Source organism: Corvus brachyrhynchos, unplaced genomic scaffold (assembly GCF_000691975.1).
Source record: "Corvus brachyrhynchos isolate BGI_N302 unplaced genomic scaffold, ASM69197v1 scaffold23, whole genome shotgun sequence".
NCBI classification, from domain to species: Eukaryota; Metazoa; Chordata; class Aves; order Passeriformes; family Corvidae; genus Corvus; species Corvus brachyrhynchos.
Genome location: NW_008238983.1, coordinates 4,106,055 through 4,132,295, shown reverse-complemented (window position 1 = coordinate 4,132,295; position 26,241 = coordinate 4,106,055). Strand labels below are relative to the sequence as shown.

The 26,241-nt window shown below is 37.9% G+C and overlaps 1 long non-coding RNA gene across 3 annotated transcripts in view; it reads right to left on the bottom strand.

Moving 5' to 3' along the window:
* LOC108447773 overlaps window positions 1-18,344 on the bottom strand; it is a 49,756-nt gene extending 31,412 nt beyond the window's left edge. For all 3 annotated transcript variants that reach the window (XR_001863458.1, XR_001863460.1, XR_001863461.1), the window contains exon 1: window positions 18,272-18,344. This is a non-coding gene — a long non-coding RNA (uncharacterized LOC108447773). The remainder of the gene's footprint in view (window positions 1-18,271) is intronic.
* Window positions 18,345-26,241: the final 7,897 nt, after the last annotated feature.

The following is a 26,241-nucleotide window of genomic DNA, read 5'->3' as shown; positions in this document are numbered from 1 at the left end:
GGGAAAGATGCAGGACATGGCATGACTGGGCAAGAAGGTGATAATATAGTTCAGCTATTAAATTATTGCTATGTGAGTGTAAGAGTGACAAAAAGGTAATGTTAGTCTATATTTTTAGCTCTAATGATATACTTCTAAATTCTATATTCTGTTTTGGATTTCTGTGCTAGTTAGAATGAAATTTACATTTCAGAAAATGGGAATTTTGTCAATCAAAGCACTGAAGAGGGAAAAATTATAAATTTTAAGTTTGAAGTTACAAATATTCAAATTTTTCTCTTTTGAATACATATTTTTGAGGGAGGTACTAGACCACTGTACCATCCTATGACATACATCAATACTAAATGTGGAGTGACACTTTACAGCAGTAATAAACCAGTGCTAAATATTATGCCAGCTGTTTGCCTGTTCTTATTGAATGGTGTTGATTCTGTTTGGTGATGCTTTGTGGTGAAATATAAGGCAGAGGATCAGGGGAAGAATTCTCACCTCTTCTTCCATCTAGTCAGAGACCTGAATTAGTCACATATCAAAGATAGGCTTTTCATCATTCCCACTGAGATTTGATCTGGCCACACTGCAGCTTCTCAAAGTTTCAGCTTGTAGAAGGTTTATTCCAAGTACATGGTAATTGTAATTTTCACACAATCATATACCTGAACAGGGTTTCACATGTCATATGATGTTTGCCCAAGTTATCAGAAGTTTACTGCATAAAGGAAGCTCCTGATAGGAACTTGACTATTTGAAATGTGGACAAAATTATATCAATATAGTCGAATTAAAAAGCCATTTCCCGCAAATGAAATCACTTCTACGTCTATTCCTACAATAATTTTCTGAGAACCTTCATCAGCAGATGGACACTGTCTCCAAAAACAAGGCCTAAAAGCATTCCTCTGCACTTTATCTCTGTTATTTTCCAGAATATTTTTCTGGATTCATCTTAATGTAATCTTCCTACTATATATACAAAGACTACAGCTGCCTAAAGATGACCTTATGTTGTTATCAGCCTAGAAAGCCTTTTTCATATTTAAGTATTGGAGATGATACTCCAATTGTGGAAATTTGAACTGTTTCCTATAAAACTCACCCCCTCAAGCAAAGTACACTAAAATTAAACATATATGCATACATGTACAATGAATAAATGAATCATTGATATTTTGCTTCAGTATATGGTATAATGAACACAACAATTCTCTTCTTTTCCTTCTGTTCCACCTGCAAGCATTAAACACCTGTAATACTCTCCATGTGTGGACAAATGTCACCACACAGAACTCAGTTTTTCTATTAAGTTTTCCCAGGAATTTCAAATTATTGTTTAAATCATCTGACTTTTTTTGTGAAGTTCATCTGGAAAGCTTATTTTCATAAAGGCAATAATTTTTTATCATTGATTTGATAGAAATTTTGCTTCTTATTAAAGATTCAAAACCCATTAGAAAGAAACCATGGTGATTTATTAACAGCCTGAACACTCAACTCAGGCTGAGTCTTCAGGTTTACAGCAGACTGTAATTTATATGATGCAGGCTTACAAGCTTAGGATACAAACATTTGATGATGATGATTTCCGTTGCAGTGGTAATTCTTTCCCATTCTAATTAGCAGGTAATACCCTACAGATTAATTGTTCTTCCTGTGTAATGCACTGTATGTGGGGTCCTCGAAGGGTAGCTGCGTTTCCCTGAAACGTCCCTGGCTGTGGGATTGTTCCGGTGGGTGCAGTACTGCACTCCAGCAAGCTGACTCCTTTCACCCACGCGGCTCTCAGGCGCGGACTCTCATGCACACACACTCAAGCCGGATTGCTCAGCATTACCAGAGGCAAAGAGTCAGGAGGGCTCTCCCATTTGGGTATTCCATGGATGAGGTTTATTGCATCCTGTGGCGAAGGAAGACCAGACACTAAAGAGAGAGAACCATGCAGGGTCCAGTGTTTTTGTACGGGAGCGGGGAGAGCATCAGAGACCAATGGTCTGAGGGCACAGGGGCAGTGCAAAGGCGGGACTGGGGAATGGGAGTCAATGGGGAGGGCCTGGGGCGTGCAGGGTAACAAGCCATTCAGACAGACCAAGTCCGCACAGCAGCACAAAGCGTGACGGGAGAGGCTTTTCCTTTCTCACCAAGAGGTCAGGGGGTGTTCTCAAACCTCGAAACTGGTCTACCAGCAGGCCCCTGCTATTTCGGGGCTCCTTGGCCCCTCAGCCATAGCTGCTGGCTCAGTGACTACAACACCTGCGTGTTTCTCTCTTTTCTTCTTCTAGTATTCCTTCTTGTCTCATTGTGCAGGAATATTTACTAAATACCTACTCAGTACTACCTATTCAGGCGCATTCTCCACAAGTATCAACAAAGGAATAAGGACCCAGATGTCAGAGTACAAAGAGAAACAGCAGAAGATGAAAAACCAGTGTTCATTAGAGGTAGCACATGCACACACATGCATGTGCTGGTTTTGGGTGGGGTAGAGTTAACTATCCTCACAGTGGCTGGTGTGGGGCTGTATTTTGAATTTGTGCTGAACATGGGGCTTGATAATATAGAGATGTTTTTGTTATTCTTGAGCAGGGCTTTCACAAGGCCTTTTCAAGGCCTTTTCTGCTTTTTGCACTGCCATGCTGGAGAGGAATTTTTGGATGCTTAGGAAGTGTGAGAAGACACAGCCAGGACAGGTGACCCAAACTGACCAAAGGGATATTCCAGACCATATGACATCATGCTCAGTATATAAAGTGGGGGGAAGTAGGAGGAATGGTGGGACATTTGGAGTGATGATGTTTGTCTTCCCAAGTCACTGTTACATGTGATGGGGCCCTGCTCTCCTGGAGACAGCTGAACACCTGCCTGCCCTTGGGAATCAGTGAATTAATTCCTTGTTTTGCTTTCCTTCTGTGTGGAGCTTATGCTTTCCCTCTTAAATTGTCTGTATCTCAACCCTTGAGTTCTCCAGCTTTACCCTTCTGGTCTCTTAATCCTACTGGTAGAGGAGTGACTGAATAACTGTGTTGCTTGGCCTGGCTACTGGCTGGGGTTAAACCATGGCAATGAATTACACCGCAAACATCCCAAGAAAACAGTGGATTTCAGTTTAATCCTTCCACTGTAAGTACCTACAGTAAAGTATAATTCTGCATGATTCAAACCACTATGCTGTTAGATGCTGCTGTGTTGGAAACTGCATGATTCTTGACTGAGATCTGGTTATTCTACTTCAAAATGATACATCCTTATGTCAGAATGTAAGGGAGAATTCTTTCAGCTCCAAACAGAAATAAGGGAAGAGTATAATGGTAAACAAAATCAATGACTTAGAAAAAGTAGTTCTAAAATAGTCAGCACACACAGCCTCTTGTCCTTCTTCATCTGAAGAAATAAAATACCTGAGGAAAATGTATCCTGAGAACTGGAACCGAATTTTAAACAAACTGCTATGTGTTAAAAATGTAACACCTATCACCAGGGTGAGCAGGAAAGAAGCTCACTTTATATGTAAATTTCTGTTCTACTCATGGAATGAAAAGTCTGGTATACACTCAGCAACATAATTGTGCAGTGCACAGGCAGCCACCTGTAGACAGACATGACTACATCAGAGTGGTCTGTCTTAATGGCACAGATACATTAGTAGAAACCCATAAAAGAATGTTAGAAAGATATCTGGAGATGCTATGTGATGTTTTGTCTTGACAGGATAATATACAATGCTCTTAATAGAAATTGAGCACTGTTGCTGAAAAAAAGAAAAAAAAAAATCAGTTTCTTTTATGCAGAGTAAATATCAAGAAAAATAGTGCACTTTGGCAGCACCCAGACTTTGATATCCCTTCAGGAAATGCAAGTACAGATACATGCTTTTCACTTGTTTTTGTTTTGTGGAGATCGATTATTTAATGGTTTTTTTTTAATTTTTAATTATTGTATGATCACACTGCTGTAGTTAAGATTATGTCAGCACTTCAACTGTGAAAATATTTTTCAAGGGACTTCAACTTGCCAAAAAAATTACCCAGAATTTCAGTGTGTCACACAAAAAACTCAGTCTGGTATAAGAACACTCTTATGACTAAGACTTCTCTTGCAATTAATATAAGGTTTTAACAGTACATTTGTGGTTTTTTAAAGTCTAAAGGAGAAATATATATATATTACTCATTGACAAGTCTTTGTTTTCTATATTTTCTTGCTGAACTTCAGCTACATTGTTTGCTATATTTTAAGAAAAGCCCCAATTGTTCCAAAAGAAGGCAGTTTTCAATAGAGACCAGTCTTTTCCTTTCAAATGAGTCAGTAACAATAAGTTCAAAGTGATGTATGTGGAATGAAAACATATGATTTACTTCATTTCTGTTAAAAATATGACCTAAATAAGTGAACCAGAAGGAAAAATCATTCTCATAGATTTTATTTTTCCATCTTTATGCTGATTAACTCCATCAAAAAAAAAAAAAAAAAATCCCCATGATACAGCACTGAAGGCAGAATCAAGCCCAAGTGATTAATAAAAATTTTACCCTGTCCCATTAAAAGAGCCACCAAAACCCCACAACTCCATAATACAATCCCCACACTACTGCTGTTTCTTTGACAAGTCCCATCCTCAAAGGAACTCTTCATCTTTAGAAGTGTTACTTTAACCATTGCATCTTATTCATTCTCCCATTCTGTTTCATGAGGAAATCTAATATCCAACAAGTGTTTTCCAACACTTAACAGCAAGGAAAAGTTGCTGTCAATTGCAATTTGTAATATGCATAGCCCTGTGTCAGTAATGGTGGCTACAGTACTCAGCTCACTGGCCAAGATTTCTGTTTAATTATAACATGATACTGAACTCTGAGTAGTCTTTCAGAAGCCATGCTTAAAGAATACCTTTCACAATCCAGGGTGTTCAATTAATAACTTCCCAAACACATGCAGTCTGTAAGAGCCCCCACAATATAGTTCATTTATCCTGCAGTGCCTATCAGAAATGATTACCCTATCAGAAATTATTCTGGAGGACAACAGTCATTTGCATGGCTCAAAGAATGACAGGAAAACTACTCTGACTAGGGCTGACTTAATAATGAACTTAAATACAGGCACTATAAAATTAAGGAAAAAAATGACAAAAATATTCATATTCAAAAAAAAAAAAATCTTTAAGACAAATTTCTTTAGGAAACAAATCCATACACTATGGAGATTTGAAAAACTGACCATTATGATAAGAACAGTGTTTCTGGAAAGCAGTTTAAGAGTGGATTACTTGTCAAAAAACACGTAAAAGAAAAGCAGGAATCACATTGAAGTAATCCAGCCAGGGCACTTCTGTACAGAAATCAGTTATTTAGTGTTCTGCCAATTTGAAGAAACATGTGTCTCATCAAACTTGCAGTAGCAAAAATCCAGTTGAAGAAATCATATTTCAAAGTGCACCTACCATCTTTCTCAGAAGTACAAACTTTAGAACAGGTAGGATGCAAAAATATACTTTTTTAGAGCTTATGGAACTTCCGTGAGGGGTATTAATCACAGAGCAGGATTCAGTTTTATAAACCTTTCAGATTTGGATGAAGCTGGAAATATGCCTGGTCTATTGAATTTCTGTATGCAGTCATTTATTAACTTAGGCTTCACAAAAAATGGGTTAGGATTTTGTCTGGAGTCTCTTTTCCAGGTGTGAACTTTTGAGATAATTTATTCTAAATCCAAACTTACTTCCAAATGCAAGGACACCTGTTATTGTTTAACTTCCCTACAGTTCAGGTCATGACAGCCATTTTCAGGCTGGTTTGTTTGTTTCCTTGTTTATATTCAACAGTAACAAAAAAGGTTATGATGGCAGATTTATCCTGTGATTTTAAAATGATTTTATACCTGAACCAGAGATTTTTACTTGAAAGTGCATTTGGAAACAACCCAGAAGTTAGGAAAGCTTAATTCTGTAGCACATGTGACTTTTAAAAAACACTAATTTTCAGGCGAAAAAAAAAAAGTTTTTATTAAAAACAGCAGACAGATATTTTGCCACTTAAATGCACTTCTCCAACAAGCAGATGAAATATTGAATGTGGACTGTCATATACACAAAAATACATTACTCCATATGAAGTAGGTGTTTGAAAATGGTGATACAGATGTTTGTCCAAGTTTCTGTACTGCTAGTTTAGCTGGCTGGTGGCAGTGATAGAGTTCTATGGAGCATTTACTGACTTACAGGCATTAACTGAGGGGGTCAATATTTACTTTTCTTCCAGTAAGACAAAGGAAGACAAAGGTCAATGTCTCATGAGACAGCATAGCTAGATACTCATTTGGGTAAATTGCTATACTTACATATATCATTGAAATAGATATATATTGTCACATTCCTACATTGTTACATACCTAGAAATAAAAAGGTTAATTGCTTACAACACCATATTTCTGGAATTGCTTTCCTTTGAAACTAACATTTAACAATGAGGTGAAATCCAGGGCAAAAATAAAATCCCCTCCTCTCAAAACTTCTATTTGGAGTAGTATTGGAATACTGCTGCAAGCAATTCTGTGTCTACATCTGACTCGCTCTTACAGTTAAATAATTGTTTAGGTAATCTTTAAGTGGCATACTCCAGTCAAGCTGAAACAAGTAACTGCCATGCAATTTTGTTGTCTTTGGGCAATTGTATTTAAAAATTTGCATTTAAAGTGAGGGTTTTTATGGTTTTGTTCATTTGTTTTCCCTCTCACTTCACAGAATCTCTTCTCACATTTTTCTTCTGGAATACCCATGTTTTGGCTCCATGTCTTTTGCAGCATCTAGACTGTGTTGTTGAAAAGGCTTTATCTTTTAGGCCAACCAGTCATCACTTCTCAGTTCCATCTTCTGTGAATAAAAACCCCAGAGCCAGTGTACAGAAGGGCAGTGTTTCCTTTTATTATGACTGTCACGGGATTCATATGTTCCATAGTTCCCAAAGAGCAGAACAACTGGAGAAGATCACTGAATTGTGGAGAAATGCTGAATGTCACAATTGATGTTTATACACTCCTTCTAATTTTTCAACAAGTCATAGTCCTCAAACCTTAGAAATGCTTGTATAGCTGACTACTGGCTCAAAAATAGGCCTATACTTAAACAGGATATTATTTTCCTTATACAGTTTCGCACAGGAAAACAAAAATATATGGGGCTAGTGATGTTGACTATCTGCAAATTAAGGCAGCATTATCAGATGCCATAATTAAGGTCTGCTATTTTCCACAGAAAATCATGTGGGGTAGAGTTGAGAAAGCCATTAACTTAGTAAATTATAGAGATTTCTGCATTTTGAAGTATATTGCTTAGAGAAAAAAGGTAAAATAAGTAATTTGGCTTACAAAATAAGGATTAAAAACACTATCAATCCAAATAGCATTTTCTCCATAAAGTAATTTATTGTTGATGAGCACTGAAAGATTACTGGGGGGAAAATCACTCAATAAAGCTTAAACATTATCTGATTATCATTTGATTGCTTAAGAAAAGTCAAGTATGGTGCAGAAGAATTTTGTAATTGGATTTTTCTTCTAAAAGCATCTGATGTTTTGGACGTGGAATGGTTGCAACTCTAAAAAATCAATTATGGAAATTACCCTTAAATTATAAACTAGCACATTATTAGTGCCCAATTAAAATACAGAAGGGAAACAAGTTTATCCATGAAGTACTGCTGAGTCTTTCAACTGATGGAAATTACTACAGATACTTTAAACATTTCTTAGATTGATTAATTATGTTTGCAATCCATCAGGAAATAAACAAACCCGAAGTGTACAACCATCCACTTAATGGGACTTTTTAAAAACTCAGTTGAGGCCTCTGCAAAGTTTTAATTTTTCATTTTTCAAACAAAAATGTTACAGACTATGTTTCTAAGGAATGTAGCTGCAATCTTCACTAAGATCTGACACAAAAAATGAGAGAACTGTTCATACGGACTAATTTTATGTATCCCAGTGTTTATATTTCCACTTTCAAACGTCTCTCCTAAAACATCAACCATGTGATAAACCATAGTATTGTGGTTCAATTTGTTGATTATATACAAGAATCACTGGTCAGACTTATTTCAAAATTATGACAATTACACAGTGTAAATTTAAGGAGACATGAGGATTTATGTGCCTAAGGAACTACTATCATGATTTCATCATATGCATTGCAAAAAACCCATTTCCCATCAAACAGGGAAATATTAAAGAAATAATTTATTTTCCTTTGGTTAATTTTCTTCCTATGTGGAATCCAAATATAAATACTTGGACTCAAATCTCAAGAGTTTATACATAAAATGTATTTTACAGAGATAAGCTGTTCCACTGGCATCAGTAAGATTGTTCACACATGTATAATGAACTTCATACGTAGCATGTGGTGAGCTCAGTCTTACCTACCAATATGAAAGGGGAAAAAGATGTACAGATAAACAGTGAAAAAGAAAATTATTAATGTACAAAAATATTTCACGTTACATAACTTTTATTACAAATAAGGACACAACTAAAAATAAGGGCACTTCTTAGAGTGCAAGAGCTGTCCATCCCCATGTGTAAGGAATCAAACAAGTCAGGCAGAAAACTGAAGTGGCTGGGGAAGGGCCTGCCGCTCAAACTGAGAAGTAAGAAAGAAATGCATGCCAGTGGAATATACTGAATTACTTTTCCCCAAGTTGAGCCTGTTTTTCCCCATCACAATAACTGGCTAGTGATGTCCCTGTCCTCATCTTGACCAACATGCTTTTCCATTTCCCTGGTCCTCCCTAGAGGAAGGGGACTGAGAGAGCAACCGAGAGGAGTCTTGCAGATGGCCAAGGTCATCCCACCACATCAACAAAGTCGGCTGCCAATGGTAGAGGGCAGCAATATTTCTCATGCTAAACAAAGTATTAAAGTCTATTCTCATAATCTGGGCTATCAAAACATTACAAGGTAAATGTTGTATTACTATGTAATTTGAAAAACCTTTTTTCTTTCCAATATTGAGAAAAAGTTTCTGAGTGTACGATAATTCAAAGCTGCTGTATAACATAGTTCATTCACACCTGTGTGAGGTAAGGTAGTTAATAAGGCAGTATCACTAATGGCTCTAAAAGGCTGAAACCTTTCGAGTGTTCTCAGCATTAGCAAGCAATTTCCAGACTATTTCTAGGGAATTTAACTACTGTAACTGAAACCACTTTCATTTTTATAAATCATTTCTTCCAGTTAAAAAAGTTTTCAGCTCGCAGCTGACATTTACTGAGCCAACAAATATGCTATAAAATTAGAGGAAAAGAATTACAGAATAGATGAGTGATATATTTGAAGGGCCATATTCTGACATTCTCCATCTATGAACTGGATAATTTTATCTTAATTATACACTCTAATTCCACTTCAGTAATTAACAAACCTCGTCACCATGCATTTTGGGGTCTGCTATTCTCAGGATTACCTTTATTGCTAGTCTCTGTTGACAGTGCACTTTCATAGGGGCAATTTAAAAACCTCTAAAACTGAAACAGATAATTGAAGACAATTGCATAATGTTGAAGATGTATGCTAATTAGAACTATCAAAATATCTGAAGGAGTAAATGCATGTGCAAATCTGAGGGCTTTGCAAGGAAACTGGGGGGAATAGGTTATGGAAAACAATCTCATAAATACAGCACAGAGAAGTACTGGCCTTAGACTGAACTCAAATCAAAAATTCTGGCAAAGCAGCAGATTCCTCTGACAACAGGCAATTTGAAAGCCAATTAACATATGAATTGCAAGCAGGACATGCAATAAAATCTCACTGTGCTATTGAAAAATAATAAAACCAGAAAACTTTGCAATAAAATCTAAAATGGGAAGGAGGTGCTGTCCTGCTTGTCTAGTGATGATTCTGGTATACAGAGGGTGAGGCAGGGCTTTCCCTATTCTTAAGGCTGCAAAGGCTAATCTGACATCAAGGACAAGGTAGGACTCTATTAACTAATAGGTGTGGGAAGAGCCAAGAATAGGAATTTATGTAAACACCGCCACCTCCATCTGGAGTGGCCTTAATGTAACTCTTGCTTAGGGGCCCCGAGAGTAAGAAAGAAAATGTATTTAGGCCTGGTGAGAAAGTGAGAGTATCCAAGGGGGGGTCATGCTACTTGCGGTCACGTTAACATCACTCTGTGAGTGTGAGATGGCTGAAGGGTAACTCCACACTTGGGAAGGCAAATACTCACATTGGAGTCCCCAGGCTTAACACTTAAAAGATGGGGCATGTATTTTGAGATCAAGCATGACAATTCAAGTGGCTGTAATTGTAGGGCTCAATCAACTGATGGTGTAGACACTGAAATTCCTCACCACTTAAGCAGTCAAAAGCTTTTAGTTCAATTATATGTAATGTCATTTCCACTGTTGTATCAGGCAGATGCTTTAGTAAACTATTTTCAGACTAGAAGAAGGAAGGCAGCCTGTAACTGAGGGCTGAGTTCTGGCTGCTGTGCTATACTTCCCAAGGGATGATTTAGTAGTGCATTTTTTTATGTCAACAAATATTAAACCACCACTATCAATACATATCATATATAATTTGCTATAAGGCACAATCTGGCCTGCAAAAGTAATGACTTTTTAATATCCAACACACCTTTGAATTAAAACAGCTCTTGTTTATTATACCAGTAACATAAAAAACCATCAAGTTCCTTCTTCCATCTTTACTGTTGGGCTTTCTACCATGCTGTGGTAAGACAGAAGCACATTGTGCTGTTTTTCATGAAAAGAGATAGCACCCATGATTAAAGCCCTGTGGTCATAGGACACTGCTAGTTTTAGCGACAATACAGATATACAATAATTGCTATTTGTGTTTGAGTTTATGTGAATGAATAAAACAGATATACATAGAAAATCTTATGGCTTTGTTTAGGAACAGTGATTTCATGCAAAAGTCATGAGGATTGCATTTCAATATGTGATACTTGTATGAGAGACAATGGTTGGTAACAAAACACTTACTATATGCATGAATTTTTCTGTTCAATATGCATAGGCATGGCACTGTGAATTTTTGCATTATACAACAACAGAAGATCAACATTTTGCTATAGGACTACAAATGTTATGAGTTCTTTGAGCAAATATAAAGGATATATCCATCATTTTTAAGTCCATAATATTTGTTTTGTGCATGAATAGCGCAGTAGTTACCAGTAAAATCAATGTAATTTAGTTATTTTTTCTTCTGTTTTCAGATAGATGGTTTATTGATTAGTCAATTTGCTCATAGGTGAGAATTTACAAGATAATGTTTCAGAATAAGTGTAAGCAGACCTAGAAAATGCACCATTTAGTTCATGGTGTTGTAAGACTGAGACCTCGTCTATATGCTACGGTTTTGATATTGCAGGCTGTAAGGTAGATTTCAAGATGAATGTCTAAACAAGCTGGTTCGGGTACTGACAGTAGCATAACTCTCAAGCAGCAAAGATCTGCTTCAGATTTCTTTACATATAACTTTGATACCAGGTTTTCTAAGGGTAAAATACACCATGTTTCAATTTTATGAGTAGATTTTGCTACCTAAATTCATCTGGGGATCAATTTTTCAAAGTAGTTGCATTAAGTGATTGGCTTCCCATTTACTCTGAGCTGGAAGGTACCTGTACAAACCCTTCTACGTAGGTACTAAACTGCTTTTGAAACTGGTCAGCATGAGACACCAAAACATCTTGACCATTTTGTGGTTTAATACTCATTTTTAGATTAAATTTCGTCATTAATTATATTCACAATTATTTTTCAAAAGCTGTAGACTTTCTTGGTGAAAGAACAGCCCTTGCAAATCTTATGATGAAGATCAGCATAGAAAAGCATTTTTGATATAGGACTCATTGGTGCAAAAGTCACTGAATGTGGTAAGAAAGTCTGCAGGTAATACCATTGGCTGGGATAACTTTCTCATTGATTTTTTGAGTCATTTTTCTGTACTTAATTTACCCACTTTTACTGAAAACCTTTAAAAATAATCACAGCTCAAGGCTAGCTGCCAAACAGATTGAAAACTGAGTTTATATCACTGCACTCCTTCTGTAGACTGCTCTTCTGCTATACATCCACCTCTATATTAAATAGTCCAGAATAGCTGCTAAAGTTCTAGTGTCTGCTATACACACTGCTCTCCTAGATATCCTCTGTGTAAGCACAGTCTTTTTTTACTAAAACCATCTTATAATAACCTTCTTCCTCATAGAACACCACTGAATCACTCTTTATGACAAATTCTTCATAAAACAGGATGCAAGTTTCTACATGGTTCAATTGAGTCTACTTGTTCTTAATATTTCCAAGGCTATATACAGAGACATATTACACCGAATAACGTATCTTTGGCAGTCCCTAATAAATACAGTGTGGGTTTTCTTGCTCCTGTGCTACTATAATATTGAATATTTTTATTTAACCCTCTAGAGGGAAGCAAAAGTGACAAGACTTGACTGCAGTCTCCTCTTTTTTTGCTTTTAATAATTTCAAGTCTGTCACTACTCAGTGAGGCTGGATTTTCACAGATATCAATTAGTTTTCCTGAAACACTAATATTTCATCTGTAGAAGCTTCATCTTCTAGCTAAATGCCATACACTACTGTACAGATGGTACAGAATCCTACTGGTCAAATTCTTAATACTTCCTAAGTTAACAAAAGGTGAGGTAGTTATTTTGCCAATACACCCAGAGAAAATATTTAGGTCCTAAAACTGGAACGTTAAAATAATAGAGAAGAGCATTATTACATAGAAGAGTATATAGGAGCATATGTATCTATATCTATCTATATATATGGATATTTTTGTAATAATAAGAGTTTTTTTAAGCATCATTTCACAGATAGGGGAAAGACATGCAGAAGTAGGAAAATTAGTAGAAAGAGAATCAAGTGTTTCCTAATCTGAAGGTAGTACCCGGATTAGTACCCAAACTTCAGTGTTTTTTCAGTACTAAGCATCCAATTATTTTAGTGTGAACAAAAATAAATGACATGTTTTAGTGCACTTAAGAGTATACAGATATATCTGTACAGATCTGTATAGATTATTGCAGATTGTCTGAGCTGACTGGGTATGAGACAGCATCAGCAAACCATACTGTCTAATTATCTTGGTCCTTCCTAGTAGGTCGAGTTCCTGTCTGTGGCCCAAATATGGGTACCAGAGTGATGCAGTGAGGCAGCAGACTTGATGCACAGTCACTGTGGACTCCATTCAGCTGCTGGACCAGGCACTGAATTACAGAATCATGGAAACATAGAACCATAGGATCATTTCAGCTGGGAAAAAAACTTTAATATAATTGAGTTCAACCATATCTAAATTGACTAAAAGTGTGTGCTACAGAAATGTAACACAGTCTACACCTTTATGTTCTGATACAGAGTTTAATGTACTTCATCTGAGAAATAAAGTTCAGTGGAGGTAGAGAACTCCTGAAATTCCATCTTCAGTAGTTTCTGATATATATATATAAAGATGGATTTCAGCAAAACTATTAATATGTCAATGATGTGATTCAAATTGAAAATACCTAAGCCACTTAGGGTGGCTTGTACAGCAGAAGGCTTCTTTTTCATAAACAATAAAATTACTTTCACTGTCACAGCAGGTTCTCAGCAAACAAGTAAATTTTATTCTATTTGATCCTATCCTAAAAGATACCTCATAATCAAATTCAAGAATGACAGCAATAACATGGCATATTAGATTCAACAGTAGGGCTGAAGAAATCCCCAAACTGCTAGATCTCAGAAGAAAACATCTGTAAACTTGTCTTTTCTCACAAGTGGTTACTATCATGCTGTCACATGCAAGAATCCTAATTAGACTTTTATTCTATCTTAATATAAGCCTTTTGTGCTAGACAGACTTCATGTAAGTGCTCTTTTTCTCTAAGTTTCTACTCTTCTCATACTGCTGAATTATATGTAGTTAATCCATCAGTAGATTTTTAGATTTCCTTTCTGCTGTATCAGATCAAAGCATTTAATGGTTTGTAGCACACACAATTACCTACCTCTTCCCCAGCCTTGCTGTAGCTGAGTATTGCTGCCCTGGGCTGCTTTCTGCATCCAGTTCCTGTAGGAACTCTCTACACCTGCACTGTTAAGCATTCCTTGATGAAGTTGTTCCCCTTCCCCAAGACCTTTTCCCACCTCTCCCTTTATTACGCCCCTGAGTTTTCAATGTTCTCAGAAACTCCATTATGGACTTCTTCAAGTAACAGAGAGTAGGCCATTACCTGCCGTCTCCCAGTGCAAGCCTTACTTTGCCTTGGACATCTTCTGATTTGTCAGACCTAGACTGTGGGCTTGCTACACCAGTGTCAAAGCAGGGCCCAGGGAAGATGGGAGGAAATGCACTGGGCAAGGTGTCACCAGACTGCAAAATTTATCACATTAGCAAAGTTATTCTTACAGTGGGAAAACAAAGGGAAAAATAGGCTGAATGGCTACTGGGCCTCTTTTCCATAAAAAAACCCCAACAACCAATAAAAGCAACAGGGATGTGGTCCTGTCTTAGCTCCATTGGGCTGATTGCCACAGTGTTTGGTCTAGTTGCTGTAGCTGGACTGATGGGCAGTTAGAAGAAGGATGAAGCTACTTCAGTGGTTCCATGAGCCAGGAAGGCTCAACAACTGCCAGAAGTACCCTTAATTTTCAGATCAGCAGCTATGTTTACATGGCGTGGAGAAGACACAATGAAATAAGGCTCATCCATCCTACTGCCAATGGACCAGGCGATTCTTTGCCAGTGTACCCGTAGCCATGCCTGCAGTATTTCTGCCATTTTTTGGTATCTGGAGACCTGTGTCTCCTCTGCCTGACATGCAATTAACATTCTCAGGAAAAAGGCAGGGGAGGGAGGATTCAGAGCAGCAAGTACTCAGGTTCACCAATTCTTACTCTTTCTGCTGTATGTCTTGCAAACATTGTCCTTGTGCCCAGTCATACACACACTCCCAACTTCTCTCATGTGCCAGTTGTGCTTTGGTAATCCAGAGAGAAATCTGACAGCAGATTGAGGAATGCTGCTGGGACATGGAAAGTTCTTATCTTCAGCCATGTCATCTATGACTAGGAGTCTGCTGTTACTGGTTGGAGCTGTTGCCTTCACAAGTACATCATGGGAAAAATCTGGTTTGTGCTCTGATTCAAGGGGCCATTGTAGGGCTGGTGAGAGAAAGGTACGCAGTATCACAGGAGTGATATGCCCATGCCTGGCTGTGAATAGATACCTGCTTCATCCTTTCCAGATGCCAGATGATTCTTCCTAATACACAGTTGCTTTCTGGGCTCTTGATGGGTACAGATTTTAGCTATGAAATCTGTATATGAAATCATTGGGGGAGCAAGCAGTGCTCTGCTACTGCAGCCATAGCAAGTGGTAGGTGATGATGAATCACAGATGCTGACTCAGGTAGCACAGCCCATTTTCAGTTCTGTGTAAGGTGAATGATTCTAAGTAACATTCGTCTCCTAGGTATACTTCAAAGGCTGCTGGGAAGGGCAGAAAAACTTGCCACTCTCTCAAGTTAGCCTTGGATCCTGCTTCTATGGCAGTTGTGTTGAACCCCTGACTGGAAGAGGCCTGGAAGGTAGCTTCCTACTCCAGCAGCCAAGGCAGAAACTCAAGACGAGGGCACCCGAAGTGTAGAATTCATGGCTGTCATCCTTCTGGCAGGAGTGTAGGCCAAGAATCAGGTGTACAGGTTTGTCTGAGGCAATGAAGCTCCAGTAGGAAGACTACAGACTTTGTATGTGTGTGCGCTTTATGCATGGGAAGCTGCAGATAATCTGTCTCGTCTGTATCAGTTACTTCCTGATGCCTTTTGCTGATACTAGATCAGATCAGATGTAAAAAAAAAAATCTGTTTCAGGATAGTAAAGGGCCAGCTTTGTTCACAGTTAGTAACTAGTGGGATCTTAAACTGAGGGGGAACTACATAAGATGAAATAGTATCAGAAAATGGTTACCTTCAAAAGTGTTTTCTCAGGATAGCTAAGCTTTTCTATCACATTCAATCAAGAAGACAAGCAATATAGGGTTTGCTTATTGCCTCCTACCCAGTACAGAAAACAGACAATTTTATATAAATTCTTGAGCCATTTACTCTGTCCCTACATAGTTCTGATCAGTAAATATTGCCAAAACAGACTTTGATATTGAGCGTTTTTCATCTTGTAGTGTGGCTTTGTTTTACTGTTTCTCAAGGGATCAATAGACATTAATGTGATTATTCCTAAGAGTAGAATAGTTGAAGGTCTTTGAGACAAAATAACTGTGAAAACACATTTTTGGTAAGATGTCACCAACACACCAAATGTCTTAGAAATATGTTTGGAAAGGCAAATAAACCATTCTTTCAGCATGCAAACATTGGCAATATGAGCATTAACTCCTGAACATGGCCTTTCTGCACCTTCCTAGCCACTGCTAGAAGGAAAATCAGATGAATAGCACATGACATTAATGCATGGTGTGATTCATGAATTCATGAATTAATTCATGGTGTGAATTCATGAACATGAACACTAAGTGCATATAACACAGTAATCTGGAGGAAGAAAATTATGTCCCTTTTTTGCCCTTGTAAAGTTATAGAGCAGAGACATAAGATTAGTTCATCTCACTTTAAAGAAGAGAGCAGGGTGCAAATACAATGGACTCCTGTTATCCAAATAATTCCCCACATCTAACTTACACTTAAATTTTATTTTTTAGTGTCAAATGTATCCTGACAGCATATTTCAAAAGCATGCATTCTTTGCAGTTTTTTCCAAGTGAAAGATGTACTATTAATAGGGTCTGGAGTCAAGTATCATCAAGGTTTTAAAATATATAAGAAGTCTTCTTAAGATAACAAAACAAAGTTCAAGTGGCTTCAGAACTTTACTGAAATATAAGTTCACGTTTGCTACATCCCCTATAGGAAATGCAATTTCTTATATTGTTATGACTTGTGCTGTACGTTGCTTTGCCAGTGACAATGCTGATAATGCTGGTGTTAATTATTAGGGTTTTTTTTTTTAAGTGACGTGACTACTGTGTTTCAATCAAAATGAAGCTTAATCACCAGAAAGAGTAACCAGTTAATTCAACTTTATTTTAAATAGTATTTGATTATGTTGTTATCAATTTGGTTCTGATACACCTAGAAAAGCACATGATTTTACACCTAATTTTATATTCCCCAACTGTCTGTTTATATTAAAGTGAATGATGGATTTAGAGTTTAATTATAATAGGTTTCGTAAGACAGTATACACATGCCGTTCATACAGAGAGAGCACTGAGAGGAGAATCTGTCCTGCAGATGCCATTAATTGTAAGAGAAATGTTTTCTTGTTAGATTGTTTAATGCAGTAAACTTTTTTCTTCCTAATAACAGTTATCCCAAAAGGAAAAAGGGAATAAAGGAAGGGAAAGGGGAAGGGGAAAGGGAAAAGGGTAAAAAGGGGAAAGGGGAAAGGCAATCAAACAAAATGTACTAACATTTTGGAAAGCTCCCCCTTTGTTTTAATCTCTAAAAATTTATCCTACAAAGTGACATCCAAGTCTGGATATCTCTCTCTTAGAAATGGGACTTACAGCTAACCTAAGTGTATATTCCTTGGAAAGGAGTTTAGATAGAACATTGCACATGATCTGACAGGTATTTTCTGGTTGAATTGTTCAGCTTGAAACAACTACTTCTTCATGCTGTACTGATGATGCTCCTGCCTGACATTCCTAGTTTGGTCAGTCCTGTAACCTGGGAAGACTGATGAACAGCTCTCCGTTTAGACACACTCTTGACAAAATAAACATACTTCTTGATCCTGTATCTTTATCACTATGTGAGCAGCAAGATATATTTTCTAGGTGTACGCTCTGTATATGTGTAATCTATATATACATAATTATATGATATGTGTATAATACACATGATACATATATAAAACCCTAATGTAAAAGGCTCTGGAAGTGAGATTTAATCAGACAAGAAACAGATGATGTTCATCAGGTTTTCTAGTTTAGGATAAAGACTTTAGGCAAGATTTCTAACTTCTACATATATATCCCCAAACACTGAATTTTTTAATGATCAGCTAGAGTTCCATGAAAGTGTTGCAACCAGAACCATCTTATTAGAAAAAAAACTACACCATACACATGGAATTGTAATAAATAAAAAAGTAATAAATAAGAAATTGCTGTCAGTCAACCTTACATAATTAATACAGAAAAGCCTTACAAGGAAGTTGTACAAAACCTTCTTAGTGTCTCCCTCTTTTCTAGTGTTGTGCTCCTCTGTGTCCTATAAGGCCTTTTCAGTGCAGGAGAAACAAAAGCACCAGTAATGCGTGCTGGTAATTAAGAGTCGCTAGTCTATTTAAATAATTTTAATCTTGTAATCTCCTCAAATCATGACGTATATTTAGGATTAGATACACAAACTACAGTAACTAGGGGTGCCACATGCTGCAGGTTTACCCAATCTTATTTGCATTTGTGGTCACAGTAAGGGCAAAGGACTTGAAAAGTTATTTTTCACTTGTACAAGGATGAAATATTTTCTATGGAATTAATATGAATTTTTTTTTCTACATTGTGAAAACACATCCCAGATTAGAATTTAAAAGGACAAGTACAGAACTAAAAATGGAGGAAATGTTAAATATTAAGAAATATATATTTGTTCTAAAAACACAGCAATACACTAAACTAGTTTGGGGGTTTTTGGGGCTATTTTTAATGAATATAGAAAGCAAAGAACAAAGATTTGTAATGATAAGAAACTCTTTTAAACCACTCTACCACAGGTAGGAAATGAGATATTTTTGGCAGCAGAAAAAGTGAGACCCAGTGATAAAGGGAAACATTAATTATCTAATACCTGTTAGAAAAGAACAAAGACTCAACTTCTAACAGAAGTTAGAGACTGCACTGGGGAGAATGTGAAATGGGAGGTAGTTTAGGAAACAACTGTCTCCAGCCTCAATTGCAACTGACAGGACGTAGCTGAGGATTAGAATGTGAAAGATACTAGTGATGGTCATAGGAGGTTTAGGTTCAAAATTGTAGGGGGGGTTTAAGGGATTTTTTTTGGATGTTTCCATCCACTTTGGGATCAGATGAATGACATAGCAAAGTTTGATTTACTATGGAAAAATACCCTGCTAAATAACCCACAAGTATTGAGAATAAATAGAAATTACTAGAAATGGAGAGACAGCAGAAAACTCTACAAAAAAAAAAAATACAATATAGCTAAATCAGGTGTTTTGTTAGTCTGGGAGGGGAGGGGAAGAAAGGATGTGATTTCAAGAGTGATATAGTTTTCATTGTTGTATTATCCTTCTCTTTGTGACCAAAGAGCAAGTGTAGTTAACTCTAATACTGAATTTCAAAACAAAATATTATGGTAAAAGGTATTTAAATATATTTGATACAATTAGATGGGCCAGGGGAAGGGGAGAGGAAAGGAATAAAACCTTGAGCACTTAATAAAATAACCAAAGTAGTATCTGAATCACAAGTCATTACCATTGAGATCTTGTAGAAGAGAGAAGTCTCAGGGAACTGAAGAAGGGCAAGCCATTTCATTCCACTAGGAAAGGGAAGACTTGAGAAACCACTGACCAGTCACAGTACTTTCAGTGTGTGGAAACATACTGGGAGAAGTTATTAAACAGACAATTTATAACCACTCTACAGGAAAAGAAAAGATGATGAAAAACAGCCAACACAGCTCTCTCAAGAGTAAATAATGTCAAAACAATCTAATTTCCTCCTTTGACACAGTAACTTTCAGTATAATGGATAAGAAGGAAGTAGAAGATGAGATTGCTTTACTTTAATAAAGCTTTTTACACAGTGCCACATGAGACCTCGTAAGGAAGCCAACTATAGGCCCAATCTGAACAAAACATTTAAACAATATTGAGAATGTGTAATACATGCTAACATAAGGGATGAAATTGCTGCACAAACACAGTATAAAAGTAAAAATTAGGCCTCAGCCTTTCTGAGCTTGACCACTAAACCGTTTTCTGATTTCAGTGAAGGTGTTTGTTTATTGCAGGTTTTGAACTTAAGCTGAACTGAAGCTGTGGTTATAAAATGCACTTTACTTGTAATTGCAAGGAAGCTGAGATTAATTTTTTGAAGTATAATAAAAAATAATACATAATTTTTTTTGTATTAACTGTTAAGCAAAATGACTCTTTCATAACCTCAGCTAAGATTAGCGACAGAATCCATCCAGACTAAGGTAAAATCCAGTCTGAACTTGCCATGTCACTAATGGGATCATAAAGGTCACAATTTGAAGGGCCCAATGTGCTGTGGTAACAGGAAACTGTGATCACTCCATTGGCCAACCATTAATGTAATTTCAGAATAATAATCCAAAAGGGATGATTCCTCCATTGACACATGTAATATGCAGATCCTTCTGAATATCAAAACCTCTAGAACACCAGCTCCCACCAGCCAAGTTAATGTCCTAAGACTTTAAAGGTTTTATAATTATTTTATGGCAGGAGAATAATTGATGTAAGTAGTGATCTAACGTATGCTGCAACAGCCCTCTGGCTTATAGTGTAAATTATTATTACAGCAACCGATAATAACAATTTGATCAACAATCATACAGGGGAGAACTTAACAAGCCATAACCTATTCCAAAAAACAGGCCAACAAATGTACCTAATAAGTTGATAGCTACAGTTACGTAAGTCAAATATAACTAATTTAAGTCAAATAAGTCAAATATAACTAATTTAACAAGAAGAAAGCAAAGACACTAGTGTTCTCCTGAGCAGGCCAATCACCAGATTAAAATCACATGATTAAAAGACAGTCAGCCAGAAGAAAGAGGGAGAAAACATTATCAGAACATATGAAGAATTACAAATATCAGACATGGTAGAATGTGATATTCTATCCTTATCAATGAAATTCTGAAACCTAAAACTTCACACAAGTAAGATGCTGGTTTTTCTGATATCTAACAAAATTGCAGTTCTGCCCAACCTTCTGACTTTTTTATTATTTGTAATTATTTATTTTGTTATATATTGGTTTTCTACTTTGAAATAGAGTTGTGTTGTTAATACAAAGCCTAAGTATTCAAAAGGAAAATACCCTCATTAAAATTTGATTAGGAAAAGAGAACCCTTAACTATACAAACGGTATGTGTGCCTATTTGTATACATATATGCATATAATCTACCTGAACAACCTGGATGCAGGACTTGAAGGAATACTAAGTAAGTTTGCAGATGATACAAAATTTGGAGGACCCAGTGACTCCCTCGAAGGCAGGGAGGCTCTGCAGAGAGACCTCAACAAATTAGAGACATGGGCAATCACCAACCATATGAAGTCTAACAAGGGAAAGCACCAGATTCTGCACCTGGGATGGGGCAACCCTGGATGTACAGACAAACTGGGAAATGAGATGCTAGACAGCAGTGCCATGGAAAGGGATCTGGGGGTCCTGGCTGATGGCAAGTTGAATCTGTGTCAGCAGTACCCTGGCAGCCAGGAGGGTCAACCCTGTCCTGGGGGGCATCAGGCACAGCATCGCCAGCTGGGAAAGAGAGGGCATTGTCCCACTCTGCTCTGCACTGGGGTGGCCTCACCTTGCATCCCATGTGCAGTTTTGGATACCACAATATAAAAAAGACATCAATTAAGCTATTAGAGTGTCCAAAGGAGGTCAGTGGAGATGGTGAAGGGCCTTGAGGGGAAGGTGTATGAGGAGTGACTGAGGTCACTTGGTCTCTTCAGTGAGAGGAGACTGAGGGGAGACCTCATTGCAGTCTACAATTTTCTTAGGAGGGGAAGAGGAGGGGCAGGCACTGATGTCTTCTTTGTCATGACCAATGACAAGACCCAAGGGAATGGCCTGAAGTTGTGTTGGGGAGGTTTAGGTTGGATTTTAGAAAAGGTTCTTCTCCCAGAGTGTGGTTGGGCACTGGAACAGGCTTCCCAGGGAAATGGTCACAACACTAAGTCTTGTAGAGTTCAAGATTCAAGCATTTCAAGAATGGTCTCAGGCACATGGTATGATTCTTGGGGTGTGTTGTGCAGGGTTGGTAGTTGGACTTTGATAATCCTAGTGAGTCCCTTCCAACTCAGAATATTCTGTTATTCTGTGATTCTGTGATATGTGTATGTACATGTACACATGTACATATAAGTGTTATATAAATATATGCATATGTGCACAGATCATACACATATATATATGTATGGACCTCACAATCCTAAGTTTTAGACTAACCTGAGTAACTTGGGTTACCAAAAGAAGGACAGCACTGGAATTGAGTCTTGAAAAAATAACAGTACTGTGGTTCAAGCACTGTTATTAAAAGCAAGTTTTGAAGTTAAATTCCATAGATAACCTTTTGTTAGAAGATGTACTTGACTGGCTGTTATAACTTATAGAACTTCACAAGGTATAAGGAAAGGTACTGGAGCAGGTAAGGAAGGGAAATGTCAGAGAGTATCAGTTTATCACACGCATACAATAAACTAGTAAAAGGCATGAAAGAAGATATAGGATAAGGGTTATGCCTTTACAAGCACTGAAAAAAAATAGAATAGAACCACTCATGATGCCCAGTCCCTTGAAGAAAACACAGCCACTCAACATCTATCTGTTCTCTCAAATCATGCTGCTCTCTAGTATTTTTCAGTGCAATAAAAGAAGTTCAACAGCCTAGATAAAAACCACTGTAAGATAAGTACACAATGGGTCATATTCAGCTAACACATATTTGAAATTCACTCAGGCTGTGTGAACATATGATGTGAGATCCTTGCAAAAGCCTGGGATGGACCCAGTTCAAATCACTGTTTTCATTAATGATTCAGACAACAGAGTGTGAAATGCTCTTTGACATTTTGCAGATATCACCAAACCAGGAAAAGAGTAAACACTTCCAAAGACAGATCTGAATCAGCTTGTCAAAATCACTCTTGAGTCCAATTTAGTAAGATCGAGTTAACAAAAAAGAAAAGCAATATAATATAAATCAGGAGGAAAAATAAGATTGAGAGACACAAAATAGAAAATATATGTCTATAGATTTAAAAGACTGTAAATCACATCAATGATACAGTATTATAATAAAGGAAAGAAAAATAAAAAGGCAAATATAAAGCTCAGTTACAGGATGTACTTACTTTATAAGTAACAAAATTATTCTCCTCTTGTCAGTTTTGCTAATGTCACTTTCTCTTTAGTATATAGCAGTACTTTTTATGAAAAACACATAGAAAAATAGCTGAGGAGACAAAAAGTGTAGGAGACTGACAAAATAGAAAGTGCTGTGAGATACAAAAGGTAACTGGTTTTGTTTGTTTTTCTTTAAAAAAAAATAGAAGTATGAAGGTATACATATCTTCCAAAATGCTTAGATGATTGTAGTCAATTAGAGCTTTGAAGTATAGCTGTCTAGGTTTTTTCCTTAGTCCAATTTCCCAATAGTGAGCCAACAGTGAAGAGAACATGCTCCATTGACTCTTAGAGAGAAATAGTACTGACTGGTCCTCAGCATATCACAAGAAAATAAAATGAATTTTGCAGAGTCTGCAACGAGAAAGACAGAAGTATTAGGAAGCTAATACTGGAAGAGACAGGTACCAGAACAGACTTGAATCGGAAAAATTTAGACACATGAAAGCAGGATACTGTTTCTGTTTTTTCCAGTTCTACATGTCTATGGTTTTAAAACTAAGTAGCAGGCCTGTTTTTTATCATAATTTAATAATATTCAAAACACCCAGAAGAATACAATTGACAGATTTCCAACACATGATATTTTTTGAACCAGTGATTCTGAGGTTAAGATGCTATAAGAGCCTGATAAAAAGAGAAAGGCTTCAAAAACTGCTTCGTCATTATGTCTGCTTATTATAATCACTCTTGAACACCTGAAAACTACATTTGGTATTGACCATGAGTAGGCCGCTTATAGGCCCATAAAAAGGAAGGTGCAACTGGTGCAAAATGTGGAGGGGAAAGTGAGGGACAGAATCCCTGACCTTCACCTTCCCCCCTTCCACCACCACCATCGTCTGCTGCGAGTCACCCTGAGGCCTCCGGGATACAATGCATGGGGAGAACCCCCCCCGACCCTGCACCCCTGGACTGAAGTCATGACTGAGTTGTGGAACCCCTACTCCCGCATCGCAGGGCGAGAGCACTGTGAGTGGACCGAGGTTTGGCTGCAGAGATCAGGCACTGTGCCTGCATTCCGGAGGACAGGCCACTGCATTCCAACCAAACTGTTCCCAAGGATGGAGAAGGCAGGTAAGATGCAATGGTACCATCCCGTGGCTAGCACATTGTCCTGGTACCGTGCAGACTGCTGCTTGCCCTGAGCGGGACAGATGGAGTCCTATCGTGGTGTGCCGTGGGGCGGGCGAATCTCCGGCTGGGGTTCGCCCAGCTCCCAATGGCTGATGCACGTGGAGGAAGTAGGAAAAAGCAGAGGGCCCCTAGTGGGGGAAGAGAGTTTATTCCAGGGGAAGAGCCCACGAGAGGAGGCCACCCAGGTGGCCTGGCTAGCTCAGTCGGTAGAGCATGAGACTTAATCTCAGGGTCGTGGGTTTGAGCCACACATTGGGTGCCAACTGCAACGGTACTGTCCCATGGCTAGCGTGTTGTCCTGGTACCGTGCAAACTGCTGCTTGCCCTGAGCAGGACAGATAAGAGTCCGATCACGGCACATGGCAGGGTGGGTGAATCTCCGTCTGGGTTCGCCCGGCTCCTGATGGCTGATGCGCATGGAGGAGGTAGGAAAAAGCGAGGGCCCCTTGTGGGGGAAGAGACATTACTCCAGAGCAAGAGCCCAGGAGAAGAGGCCACCAGGTGATCAGGTGAGGCAGTTTGTACCCCAACAAGCAGGCGTGGAAAATACACAGTAACAAATAATATACCAGCCAGGGGGTGTTACCGGGGCAGGGAAAAGGGATTACAGCCAATGCAGGAAGGGGTAGGCAGGGAGTATTAACAAGGACCAATTAGCTGCTCAAGAACATAAAGCTGGCCTTGGGTCACTCTGGGAAAGCGGCCCGATGGGGGAAGGGAGATATGCAGCTAAAGGTAAGGCTTGGATTGCAGCTTTTGGGGTGCTCCCTGTAATTTCAGGGGGTTTGGGCTGTGGAAGGATCAAACCACTGGACCGTTTGGTCTCCGTGATTCAGCTGATCATAGCTCACCGCAACAGTAAGACACTTTCAGGGGAAAAAAAAGGAAAAAACTCCTTCGCTCCCTCCACCCTGTTTCTGCACCAACAAAAGCAGCACAGTGTGGTGGTGTCCTATCCTATGCTTTTTAAAGTAACCTTGGCTTTTTCTAACTTTTCTTTACTTCTCTCTTTCTTTCTCTCTGTCTCTTTCACTAATAAATAAAAATAGATCAATTTTTTGGCATCAACAGTTAATCTCATTTGGTTTTTATCTCATTTTTTTGGGAATATTTCAAACCTTCAAAGTTCTTTCCATTTTATTTACAGAGCTAGTTCTCTTTACTCCTTTGTGATGAAAACGGTTTGTAATAGATGCCATGTACTTTAACTGTGTTCAAAATACTTCTTGTGTAGAACAAGCTTGTGTCAGTAGGTTTAAGTAAAAAAGGCCATAATTCTGTTCATGCATTGTCATTTTGCATACACCTGTGCTTGTCTGAAGGACTGTGCACGAAGTAAGCGTGTTCCACAGAGACCTGTAAATTCTGGCATGAGGGAAGTTTGAATGGGAATGCATAGGGTTTTAAGTACCAGAAGAAATAACAGAGCAAAAAAATACCATGTATTTAGAAATAGGACGTGACTGACCACAAAAAGCTGGTGAGCACTGAAGCAGATGTATTTGCAACAAGACTACAGTACAGATGATTTTCAGTAGAAGATCTACACTATTACAGAAGATGGATGGAAATCTTGCAAGTGTGATTCCTCTTCTTGTCATTTCAACTGAAAAAAAAGCCTTTAACTGCAAGGAATGGAAAAAAAGGCAATGGGCACCAACCTTGCTTAGAGATTTATAGGGAGTGAAGTGGGGGATAGAAGACCTTGGGGATGAAATACCAGGCCATACAAAGTGTTGACTCATAAGAAAGAAAATATTTTAGCCAAAAATCAGTTCATTGTCACCAGTCAAGAAGAAACTAAGAGATGACTCAAGAGCTGTCAAACTTACCTTCT